Here is a 13,136-nt window from a genome sequence, read left to right as displayed (position 1 = left end):
ACACCAACTACACAAATATCCCTTTAGGGCTGAAGGATTTGTTGTCCCAGCTGTACTAGTAGAAGAGAGCTTTCAGCTATCGGTCCTCTGCTAAAGTTCTTTAGCCTCAAGAACTTTAGACTAAAGAACTTTAGAGTTGGGATAAAGAACTGCCTCTGCTAAAGAGCACAGCCTCAACCCCAGTAATATCTTCTTTCTGGGACAGCCCATATCCAAAAGCCAGGGCACTTTGCTCCAACTTGGAATAACTCCTCCCAGCTTCATGAGACTGGCTAAGGCCTTCATTAAAAACAGTATCACAACTGGTTCCAGTCAAAGTGGTAGAATACTTAACAGCAGTACTCAGAACCTCTCACAACCACATCAAAATTACAACTAAATTACAGAACAAGCATCATTCAGAATGCCTGAAATCTTGCAGAACAGAAGTCCTATAAATAAGGATATAAAGAAGCTGCCACACTAAGACTGGTAGGAGGGGTGAAGACATGAAATGGGCCTGGTCCCACACTCACATGTGAGTTAAAAATCAGGAGCGGTATCTTGGCTTCCGAGCGCCCCCCCACCCCGCCGCAAGGAACAAGGGGTCCCACCCCATATCAGAACTGCCAGCCCACAGTGCCAGTGCCCAAACAAACAAACAAACAAACAAACAAAAGGTCTCCAAAATTCTGGCTGTAAAAACCAGTGGAGATTGTGGCTGAGTGAGACAGAGGCTCCTGGAGCCCCAGAATTCCCCTTACAGGGCCTGCACATGGGCTTACTCAGACTCACTCATCTCAGCTCCAGCACTAAGGCAGCAGCTAGAAAGGCTGAACCAAGGGCATAAAGGGGCAGGGGAGGGGAGAGATATCTTAACTGTCTGCCACCAGAGTGAGAATTGGAGGGGTAGCTTTCTCCCTGACAGAACTGCTGGCATAGGCCATTATTCCACTGCTGAGCCCTTCTGCCACAGAGCAGGCAGGTGGCGCCATATCTGAGTATCAGTGGACCAGGCTAACACTACCTGCCCCCCACACCGCCACTTTTGGACCCATCCAAGCCATTTCCAGTGGCTTTTCCACACAAATGGCTGGTCTTGGCTCATGCTTTGGACTTTTCTAAAATCTCTGCACACCCTATACCTCTTGCTAAGCGGCCCCAGGCCTGGCACCAGCTGCAGCCAGCCTCTTCAGTTCAAAGCTTGGCCTCTCCCAGGCACCTCCAAGCATAGCACAAGTAGAAGCAATCTGCTGATGGCTCTGTAGCTCATGCCATGTGGTCGGGGCAGGGCACAAGTGCTAGCTGACCTTGCACCTCCAGGGAAGCCCCAGAGCCAATGCACCTGGTAAACAGCTTCAGGCCATGCCAGATTACAAGCTAAGCACCTCTGTGAGTAACAAACTCAAGGGCGAGACTTGGTGGGCACCAAAACCCCAACGAAGTGAGTCCTGCTTCATGGGGTTGGACCCTGCACAGCAGAAGGTCCTTGCAGCTAATTGGCCTAGGGGTCAATCCCTCCCAGTGATGTTCCAACAGCAATCAGGGCACAACTACAACAGGACAGTGCACACAGCCCACACAGGGGCACACCTGGAGAACCCAGCTTGGGTGACCCTGGGCCCTAAAGAACACCTACTATATCGAACACACTACCAGGTCCAGGAGATGTAGCAGCTCTACCTAATACATAAAAACAAACAGAGAGGCAGCCAAAATGTGGAGACAAAGAATCAGGTCCCAAATGAAAGAACAGGAGAAATATGCAGAAAAAGAATTAAATAAAATGGATACAAACAAACTACCAGATACACAGTTCAAAACAATGGTTATAAGGGCGCTTAAGAAACTTAGAATTTCAACAGCATAAAAAAAGACATGGAAACCATAAAAAAGAACCAGTCAGAAATGAAGGATACAGTAACTGAAATAAAGAATAAATTATAGCCCTAGCTGGTATGGCTCAGTGGGTTGATCACAGGCCTGCAAAACAAAAGGTCACCAGTTTGATTCCTGGTCAGGGTACATGCCTAGGTTGCTGGCCTGGTCCTCATTTGGTGGCATGCGAGAGGCAACCAATCGATGTTTCTCTCACATGTTGATAGTTCTTTCTCTCCCTCCCTCCCTTCCTCCTCTCTAAAAAATAATTTTTTAAAGAAAAAGAATAAATTACAGAGAATCAACAGCAGACTAGATGAAGCAGAGAATCAAATCAGTGATTTGGAATATAAGGAAGCAGAAAACACCCAATCAGAGCAGCAAATCACCCCCCCCCCCCCCCCCCCCCCAAAAAAACCAAACTCCCCAAACACATCCAGGAACAAACAAACATACAAACAAAAAAAAAAGAAATGAGGATAATGTAAGGAGCTTCTGGGACAACTTCAAGCACACCAATATTCATATCATGGGGTTGCTGGAAGAAGTGAGAGAGCAAGAAATCGAAAATCTGTTTGAAAAAATGATGGCAAATTTCCCTAACCTGGTGAAGGAAACAGACATACGAGTCCAGAAATCACAGAGAGCCCCAAACAAGATGAACTCAAAGAGGCTCAAACTAAGACACATCATAATTAAAATGCCAAAGGTTAGAGATAAAGAATCTTAAAACTAGGAAAAGAAAGGCAGTTGCTTACCTACAAGGACGCCCCCATAAGACTAGACTGTCAGCTGATTTCTCAACAGAAACTGCGGCCAGAAGGAACTCGCACAAAATATTCACAATGATGAAAAGCAAGGACAACAACCGAGATTACTATACCCAGACAAGCTATCATTTAGAATCAATGGATAGATAAAGTGTTTCCGAGACAAGAAAAAGTTAAAGGAGTTCATCACCACCAAACCAGTACAAGAAATGTTAAAGGGTCTTCTTTTTATTTTTTAAAAAGATTTTATTTATTTTTAGAGATAAGGGAAGGGTGGGAGAAAGAAAGGGAGAGAAACATTGATGTGAGAAACACTGATTTGCTTGCCTCTTGCATGCAGTCCGACTGGGGACCAAACCCACAACCCAGACACATGCACTAACCAGGAATCGAACCAGCGAATCGCTTTGTGGAACAATGCCCAGCCAACTGAGCCACACCAGTCAGAGCAAAGGGTCTTCTTTAAGAAGAAGAAGAAAAAAAAAAATTAAAAAATAATGGCAATAAATACATATCAACAATTACTTTAAATACAAATAGATTAAATGCTCTAATCAAAAGACATGGTGACTCACTTCAAAACAAAAGACACAGGGACTGAAAGTAAAGGAGCGGAAAAAGATATTTCATGTAAATGGAAGCAAAACAAAACAAAACAAAAGCTGGGGTAGCAATAATCACATCAGACAAAACAGACTTTAAAACAAAGGCTATAACAAGAACCAAAGAACCCAGCAACTCCACTTCTGAGTACTTATCTGAAGACCCCAAAACACTAAATTGAAAAGACATACACCCACATGTTTATTGCAGCATTAACTATGATAGCAAAAATATGGAAGCAGCCTAAGTGTCTATCAATAAATGAATGGATAAAAAAGTGGTGCATATATACAATGCAATATGATTCGGCTATAAGGAAAGAATTAAATCTTGCCATCTGCAACAATATAGATGGACCTAGATGGTATTACACTAAGTGAAATGAGTCAGACAAAGACAAATGTCAGATAATTTTACCTCTATGTGGAACCTAAAAAACAAAAACAAGCAACTTTTCTAAAATCTCTGCACAAGCAAGAGATTTTAAAAACAAGCAAGCAGAACAGAAACAGACTCATAGATACAGAGAACATTTTGACAGTTGCCAGACTGGAGAGGGGTTGGTGGGATGAGTGAAAAAAGTGAAAGGATTTAGAATTGGTAGTTGCAGAATAGTCACAGGGATGTACAGTACAGTATAGGGAGTATCATCAGTAATACTGTAAAAACTATTTATGGTGTCAGATGGGTGCTAGATTTACCAGGGTGATTGTTTTGAAAGGTATTTAAGTGTCTAATCACAGGGCTGTACACCTAAAACTAATGTATTGTACATCAATTTTAATTTTAAAAGAAAAAATGACAAAAAACTATCACAACTCAATTTCTCCATCAATTCATTCTTGCCTCCTTCTCCACTCTCACACAAGTGGTGCTCTCAAGAGTACTCTCTAGTAAAACTCCTGCAGGATTGTCTCTAACCCAAAGTCTGCTTCCCAAGGAACTCAACCTATGAACCCCTCTCCCACTCCCCCAATACACAATGAAATTCTCCAAGGCAGGGACAGCATCATTTGTTTACTATCCCAGAACCTGACACATGTCTGAAACACAGATGTACTCATTTTCTAAATTGAGAATCACCTACTAATGTGTTTTTGAAACACAGACTGAATGTTTAAGTTACTTTAGAAATAACCTCTAACTTAAAAATATATTATACTAGATTAATTCTGATAACAAAAGAAAGCCATGAAAGGGAAGATTCCTGATAGAATTTATCATCTAATTCAAAGGTTTCAAAAAGGAAGAGATCACAAAATGGCTGGCTACAACAGTAGACCCTTCTTCATTTGGCCTGATGTGTGTGTGTATATGGAATATTGTCATATACATATATATGTATGGAAAAATGTTTATGTGCATATATATTAAGTTAGCTAATATTTAAAATACGTATATGTCAGAAAAATAGATTTTTGGCTTTTCATGAAAAACGTGGTAAACAAACTAGAATATAATCACTTTATGGCAATAACAGTCTGGAGCTTAGCAACTGTGTCCTTAGTTCACAGCCATATACTCTCCAATGTGCCACAATACCCACCCAACATCACTGTCTGATTCTAGCAGGTTTTAAATTTGTAACTTCTCATATAATATTTGAAAAGCATGTAAGTGTCAGCACAATAGGAAGTCAAATTTAAATAATGAACAGAAAACATGAGAAAAAATTTCTGGGGATTCAGAATGTCAATTGGGCCTTGAGGGATTAGGAAGAGAAAGGAGAGAGCATAACACAATTAAGGTAACACTGGTAAGAATGAGTATTTGTGTACCTATCCTATCTGGCCTTATATTTTAACACCACACCCAGTTTCCCTCATATGGTCATCATACAATAAATGTACTTTTCCCTTTATTTTGCAGTGATGCCATTAACCTTAAATTACTCAACTACAGGAGGGAATCAGAGCACTGTAAGTATGTACCCAGGATATGGTATCACCAGAACATTATGAGAGCTACTTCAAGTAAAAGCTGTTTAATGGAAAAGTTGTGAACAGATACATTTGACAAATTCTTTACGTGAAATAGGAAAGACAATACACGTGTGTGTGTGTGTGTGTGTGTGTGTGTGTGTAGGGCGGGACCCCAAAAAACTGAAATTTATTTATAAAAAATTGTGTATTTATCTTTACATGTTTAAACTTCAGTCACCTTCAAAGTACTTTCCATTTGATGCAATATATCTATTGAGACGCTTTTTCCACTGCTCAAGTTTTTAAACTTGTCTATTTTGATACTTTTTAATGCTTGTCATTTTTTGTTTTGCCTCTTCCACATCAGCAAAATGTTTCCCTCTGAGGACTTTTTCCTTGGGCAAACAAAAGAAAGGTTGCTTGGGGGTAAGACTAGCTGCACAAGGAGGGTGGGGCACGAGGTCATGCTGTATTTTTGGTCAAAATCTGCTATACACTCAGCTTGTGTGGGCACATGAAGTCATAAATCATCCATCGTGAAATGGGCGAAAGCACTGAAAGTCTTCAAAAAAATTCACTGAAGCCAAACACAGCTTCTCACAATGCCAGCTGGTGCACTGATACTGATACAGAGGGTTCCTAGAACACTTACCTAGTGGAGGAAGCCTGTAGTACAAGGGGCCCACCCTCTAGAAGGTAATTCCAATTTTTTGGGTCCCCCCTTGTACACATAACACACACACAGTAAAAAAGAAAAGGAAATGGGAAACGGGGCAGAGAATACAAAGGACTCAAGCTTTTCTGAATGTTTGCTTCCTCTATTAAAGACAAAAGATTTACAGGATACAACTTTTTGCACTATTTTTCCATTTAAAAAAAAAAAAGGTAGAAAATCCAATCAAGGAAGAGAAAGATGTAATCCTGAAGACTGAAATGTGTGGAACTTCTAAATCCTTTAAAGTTTAAAGGGATATCACACATTCCTGGAAAGATACCAGCTAACATCTGAGTTCTATGTCCCAGGCACTATTCAAAGCACTTTTTGTGAGTTACCTTATATAAATCTCCCAAGAATCCAGAGAAGTATGTTTAACCCTATTTTACAAATTGTGAAAATGAGGCACAAGAAGTAATTTGCCCCAGATCACAAAGCTATTACAGTCATGTCCTGCATAACAATGTTTTGGTCAACAAGTAACTGCGTACATGACGGTGGTCCATACAATTATACTGTATAGTCTATGTGTGTATTAGGCTTTACCATCTAGGTTTGTGTAAGTGCACTCTATGATGTTTGCACAATGAAACTGACTAACACCACATTTCCCTGTTAAGTGATGCATGAATATATTGACTCTAGAGCCTAGAGCTACTCTAGAGAAAGAACACTGACAACTAATGGGAAATGACTTTGCACTCACTATAAATAAGGAGAATATAAAATGAGTATTTGGCAGTATTAAACCAACTCTATCAGGGAAAAGAGATACTTCTCTGGCAAACATGGGAGTGCTGGTCACCAGAAAGGTAATCTCTCTTATGGACTGACAATTTGTAAGGCCTAGATTAACTTCCCTACAAAGATTAACCACTTCCTTTATGGGTGAACATACTTACACTCACTGCATTGTGTGATTGTGTGTGTGTGTGTGTGTGTGTGTGTAAAACATATTTAGAAAGAAAAAACCAAAATGAAGTTGTGCTATAGAGAGATAATGCCCTTAAAATTTACTCTGTTCTCTATGCTCAATCTCCTAATTAATAACTCAGACTGTCAGACACAAGAAAAAGGTAGGTAGTCTTAATAACAGACGCCTGTAGTCCAGTATTCCCCTACTGTCCCAAATAAAACTCAATAAACTAATATCCTGGTTTATACAACCAACTTTTGTGAGCTTTGTGAACTCTGGACACAATGACAAAAGTTAGCTTTCTTCCAGAAAAGTGGTAGACAGATTCTGACACATGGTAACATCCAAGCAACTGCCAACTGTAAGTGCTATCTGAATGACTAAGCAAGCTTGGCACTCTGACAACAGAAAGTTATGTGGACAAAAAAGGGGCCACACACTAAACCTGACAAGCTCAAGGTAGGCCTGTGTGGCAGACAAACTCAAGAGACCGAAAGTAACCATAACAGACAATCTAAAATTAAAACCTATTAACTAAAAACAGTTTATGGCAGGTAGTCATGTCCTAGGCTAGAACCTTCCCTGACAAAGGTCAATCTTTACCTTAATTAAGACCGGCTATTGTCTTTTTGCATCTACTATAACATGCCTTTGGGATATGAAAATAATTTCCTTTTTTCCAGACCCCCTCAAAGCACAGCTACCTCACCAGAAGGGAGACCACAAATCCCCTCATTGTTATCTAGTTAATTGTCAACTGTTAACTATCCTGTATGTGTCTATCACTTTCCTTTTTATCCAAGCCCAGAAGTTTCCCCTGCTTTGTTTTCTCCCGCCTCTCTAATCTATCACCAGTGGATTTCATGTAATCCACTTATGTTCTTTCTTTTGATGTAATGTATAAAACAGGGTGTAAACTGCCATTTTTCTGGAGAAATTCTCAATCTGCTGGGATTGTGCTTCCCAGCAATTGTCATCAGTTTGGCCTAAATAAATTCACAAAAATTCTCTATAGGTCTAAATGTTTCTTATGTTGACAGTTACACAAGTGGGAAAGTACAGGCACACCCTGAACATAATACAGGTTGTAGTCTAGACCATCGCAATAAAATATCATAAAAAAGCAAGTCACTGTTTTTTTGCTGGTAGAGGGTCTTGCCTTCAATTTGTAAAAAAACAATGCAACATCTGTGAAGCACAACAAATAATATGCAGTATGCCTGTATTTTTTCCTTTCCACTTCACTGGGTTCCTTTGTATCAGTCAGTAAAGAACAAAAACAATAAGTATTTGTTAGATGAATGAACTAATGTAGTACTTTCCAGTTTTACAAAGTACTTTTTTATACAGTCTCTCATCTAACCTTCAGAAAAATACTAGAAAAGGCAGGCATTAGCATCCACACTAAAACTGAATGGAAAAATGTTGATTTTTACCTAAAATGAGAGAGGAAGGATGGGAGAGTTAGGCAGAATTCCAAGAAGAGATTAGCCTAATCTTAATCTCCTAATATCACATCCCAGCAAAATTATCTGCTATCCCCTGAATAGTCTTACTGTATCCTTCCGGTGATTGATTCCCAGATCAAGCCATTTTCCCTTTGTTAGGGCATTCATTTTTTTTTTCCCACTAAAAATATCCTCTTTTCTTTCTAAAAACTGCTTCTTAAACCTCACCTGCTTCACAACACTGTCCCAGATTAGACCCTTCCGAAACACTTCCCCTCCCCAAACCTTACTACATAAACAAATGCCTCTCAGCTGTTTGTAGTTATGCAATATATTTGTTGTTATACTTGCCGCTTGAGTACAGGAGCTCTGGTAAAAAAGCATGTTGATTTTACTCAATAATCCATAGCATCTAATATAGCTCCTTCCTTACAATGCTGAGTAGCATTTTTTTTAATCCCCTTGACGTAAAACTCATTAAAAAAAACAAACAAAAACCAGAAGTAGTGAAGAGTACATTAGCTTTGGGCTGCGACAAATCTGTATTTAAAACTCTACCCCTTATCATCTTTGCGATTCTCTGTAAATCTAAAATTACTTAAAAATAAAGTTATAAAAGAAATAAAAAAACCTCTGCTACTTCCTTGCTGCTATGTAATTGCAGTTAAGCCAGGATACTCAACCTCTTAGACCTCGATTTCTCCATCTGAACAAGATATACGGCCTATACCAGAGGACTGTTAGAAGGGCAAAACAGCCTCAAAGTAGAGCTCCTTAAAGCAGTTTTTCATTTAATTTTTCAACCAACATTTTAATATTTCTAATCAGTAAAGTGTAATAATTTCCCCCCACTCTAAACCGCGAATGAGCAATGCCTAACTAGAACTCCATACATAACACAAAGTATTTCCCAATACTTCAGTGTCCTCTATTGGGTTGGCCAAAAAGTCCGTATGGTTGTTTCTGTAAAATAAAAGACACATTTTTTGTTTTCACGAATAACTTTATTGATTTGGGTCTGTTGAGTATGTTGACTATCTCCCACTTGGCTTCTGGTGGCTAGAGGCCACAGGTGCTGCTAAAACATCTTCCAATGCATAAGAGAGCACCATAGCAAAGAATTATTGGGTCAAAATGTCAATAATACCAAGAAACTTCACAAACCACTTCTGACATGTTCCATCAGTCACAGAACCTTCTCCATACACTGCACACATCTTTTTTGCATTTTAGTTATGTTTTTACCTTTCTTGAAATAAAGCGTAAAACTTCAAAAATGTGTATTTTCTTCCATCTCCAGTATTAAAATGGCTTTACAAAAATTCACCAATTTTCATAAGATTTTTTTAAATGCACGCTGATATGACAGCTGTCACAATACAATCTAACAAAATTGTTTCAGAAGAAGTTAAAAACAACTAAGCACTACTAGAGCCATACATAGAAAAAAATTAAATGAACTTTTTGGCCAACCCCATACTAACCATTTAACACAACCATAAAGCACCACTGCAAACAACAAAAACAAGCATCCCACACACACACACTATTTACTCAGGTCACTGAACATTCTCTTCCACTCATCTCACATCTCTAGCCTCATTTCCAACTAATCACCTCTTTTATTTACAAACTCATTTGCCTATTTCTTAAGAAGCTTATTCCAACAAGAATTAGGTGTGCAAATAACTGTAATCTCTGTGTCAAAGAAGCACAAGGAAGCAAGACTAAACAAAGGTGTGAAGTGATGAGTGACTGTAACACACATTTATGGAGGATAAACTGTTCCTTCCCTGAAGATGCTCCTAATTCAGGCACTCAATTCTTTCCCCTTTGCTCAATGATTTTTACGTATTTTTAGCTACGGAATCCAATACATAAAACAAGACACCAGCAGAAGCTGCAGTGGTCGAAATAAAGAGGAGTGGGCACAGTAGAGTCCTTTCAAAGAAGCTTAGGGCTGTACGAACTAGTGTGAAAAATCATTGTCTTAAATTAGAGGTTCTCAAGGTGTGGTTCAAAGGACACTAGGAGTCCCCAAGACCTCTTTCAAAGAGTCGATGAACTCAAAACTATTTTCATAATAAGTATTAAACATTATTTGCCTTATTTGACTGTGCTGACTTCTGCAGTGAAGTACAATAAGCAGTGGTTTATAAAACTGCTGAAATCTGAGCATAAATCAAGTCAATGGTCCCAAACTGTACTAACAGTCACGGAATTCTTCACTGCTACCCACTTAACAGTACAACAAAAAAATCCACTTTGACTTGAATGTCCTTGATAAAGTACTAAAAAGTACCAACAGTATTAATTCTCAACATTTCAGTACAAATCTTTATAATACTGATAATTTTGGGGGATGAAATGGAAAGTATTCAAAAGCATTTGTGCATACTGAATTACAAAGATTGTCTCAAGGTAAAACAGTTGTGTGTTTTGAGTACAAAGCTGAACTAGCTGATTTTTTCATGGAACACTATTTTTATTTCAAAGGATGAATGACAAAGTACGGTTATTCGGATTGGAAAAAGAAACTAGAATTTTGAAAACTTGTGTCCACCACTAAGACCGCATCAGCTTCCCAACTCTTAAAGACTTATCCGAAGAGTGAAAATATTAACTGTACAATTAAATCTGTCAACTGGAAGAGCTGTGTAACTCAGTAAACCAATGACTTCTAAATGACCAATGTATATCATAAAACCATGCATGGATAAATATCCATTTAAGTGTAAAAATAAATGAATTTTAATGTAACAGAGTACAGAAGTTCAATGGTTTCATATTCTATATTGCAAAAACTTTTTAAAAAGTTTGAGTGCCCTGGCTGGTGTGGCTCAGAGGACTGAGTGACAGCCTGCAAACCAAAAGGACGCTGGTTCGATTCCAGTCAGGGCACACACCTTGGTGGGGGCTGGGGCATGCAAGAGTCAATGGATCCATGTTTCCCTCTCTGAAAAGAAATAAATAAAAATCTTTTAAAAATAAAAATAAAAAGATTTAAGTGTAGTGTCAAAGAACATCTACAATTATTTGAAAAGGTTATTTAAAAACTCCTCCCTTCAATTAATAAAGCCATACAAACTGGAGGTGGGTGGGGGTAGGGAATGGGTAAAAACCTTTCTACCTTTTCCAGTATCTGTATGAGGCTGGATCTTGTTCACACACTTCACCCAAAAGAGCATATTAACTGTCTGATTGCAAAAGATGATCTGCAAATCCAATGGTCTTTATTAAGTCAGACACTGATGAGATGTGCAAAAATGTACATAAATGCCATCTTTATCACTAAATTTTTATTATTTTTTCATAAAATTGTGTCATTAGTGTTAAAAAATTAATTTATTTTTAATCAATAAATCTTTTAAAAATTTTGTTTTAATTTTTAGTACAGTAAATACCAGTAGATATAACTCACATACATAAGAGCTATTTGAAGTCTTAAAAGCATAAATGAATCCTGAGACCTCGAACTTTGAGAACTGCTATCCTAGACTATTGCTACAGCCTGACTCCAGTTCCATGTCTTACAATCTACCCTACTACACCCAGCTTAAAGTTACTCTTAGTATCAGACTTAACTAATTAGAGCTTTACCTTAAGATATAATTTTAATTTCTCCACTGAAAGTTTCCTTTCGTTCCATGCTACACTGAATTAAGTACAAACTCTTCAATATGGCAAATAATTACCAATATTTATTAAATTCTCAGCGCGAGTACAAGTGGACAAAACCTCTGATCAGTGTATACTTATGTGACATCAAGTACATCAGTGAAATGAAAAGATAATGGAATCACACAGCATCACATTTCATTACATCAATTCAACTATAAGCTCCTGTACCCTCTTTCACAAAAATAGATATTGCTTATTTACCCAATGGTCAATCCCCTTTCAAGCAAGACCTTGATTTTTCCTATGCCAGAAAATGAGAGGCTACCATAGAAATGAATGGAGAAACTAAAAAAAAATGAATCGAGGACTTCTCTTTTCAGCTTTCCAACTTAAGGGTTTTTCAAGGGCAATTTTAACAAAATGCAACTTATCAGCTGACTTTACAAGCATACACCAGACAACATAATGGTATGATTTTACTGAAATATTGGGAATATTTTCTCTAGAGCAGTGGTCTCAATGAGAGGCAATTTTGCCTCCCAACAGACATTTGACAATGTCTGGAGACATCTGGATTGTTACAATTTAGGGAGAAGGTATACGGGTATTTAATGGATAGAGGCCAAAACTGCTGCTAAACATCCTACAATAGAGAAGACAGTGCCTCCACAATAAGTTATCTGGCTCAAAATGTGAACCAATGTCAAAATGTCTTGCCAAGGCTGAGAAACCTCGCTCTAGAGGCATACTATGTCAAATACAGCAGATCCTCAAATAATGTCATTTCAACATCATTTTGTTATAATATTGATAACAAATCAAATTTGTGATAATATTGATTATAAAAACTTAACCCTTGTTTATATTAATTAGCCTATGGTCAAATTGGTTTGTTCTACATAGTTTCGCTAAGTTCCAAGAACCTATCGATGACATGGGGGACTTAAGTGTCATCGTACTTAGGTCCAGTTCCAAACACAAATACATTAAAATCTCAAAAAACGTTGTTTAATCTCTGAATTTCTTAGGCCTCTAACCTTTTAACAAATTCCATAATTAGAAATGTGCTTTTTATCGGAAATCAAACATCAGTATTACTATCCCTTACTTTCTAGGTTAGTTGCCACTATAAAAATATTATCAATAAAATAATATAACTGATGTTTTTTCTGAGCTGTGAATTTCCTGAATGTTCTACTTGCTCTTAGTTATCCAGGAGCTAGTGGACATGAATAAAGTCAGGTACCAAAGTACCATGTAACATATGAATGGTATGGTTCCTCT

General features: G+C 38.1%; 1 protein-coding gene across 6 annotated transcripts in view; it reads right to left on the bottom strand.

The window, feature by feature from the left end:
- Nucleotides 1-13,136, bottom strand: part of LOC129072709 (nuclear pore complex protein Nup98-Nup96) — a 104,135-nt gene that overhangs the window by 88,997 nt on the left and 2,002 nt on the right. The window lies entirely within an intron of this gene.

The sequence above is a fragment of the Pteronotus mesoamericanus genome, unplaced genomic scaffold (genome assembly GCF_021234165.1).
Source record: "Pteronotus mesoamericanus isolate MK-2021 breed Mesoamerican mustached bat unplaced genomic scaffold, CSHL_Meso_final contig_33, whole genome shotgun sequence".
Classification (NCBI taxonomy): Eukaryota; Metazoa; Chordata; class Mammalia; order Chiroptera; family Mormoopidae; genus Pteronotus; species Pteronotus mesoamericanus.
The sequence above is the reverse complement of the archived record's forward strand: the minus strand, read 5'-3'. Positions and strand labels throughout refer to the sequence as shown.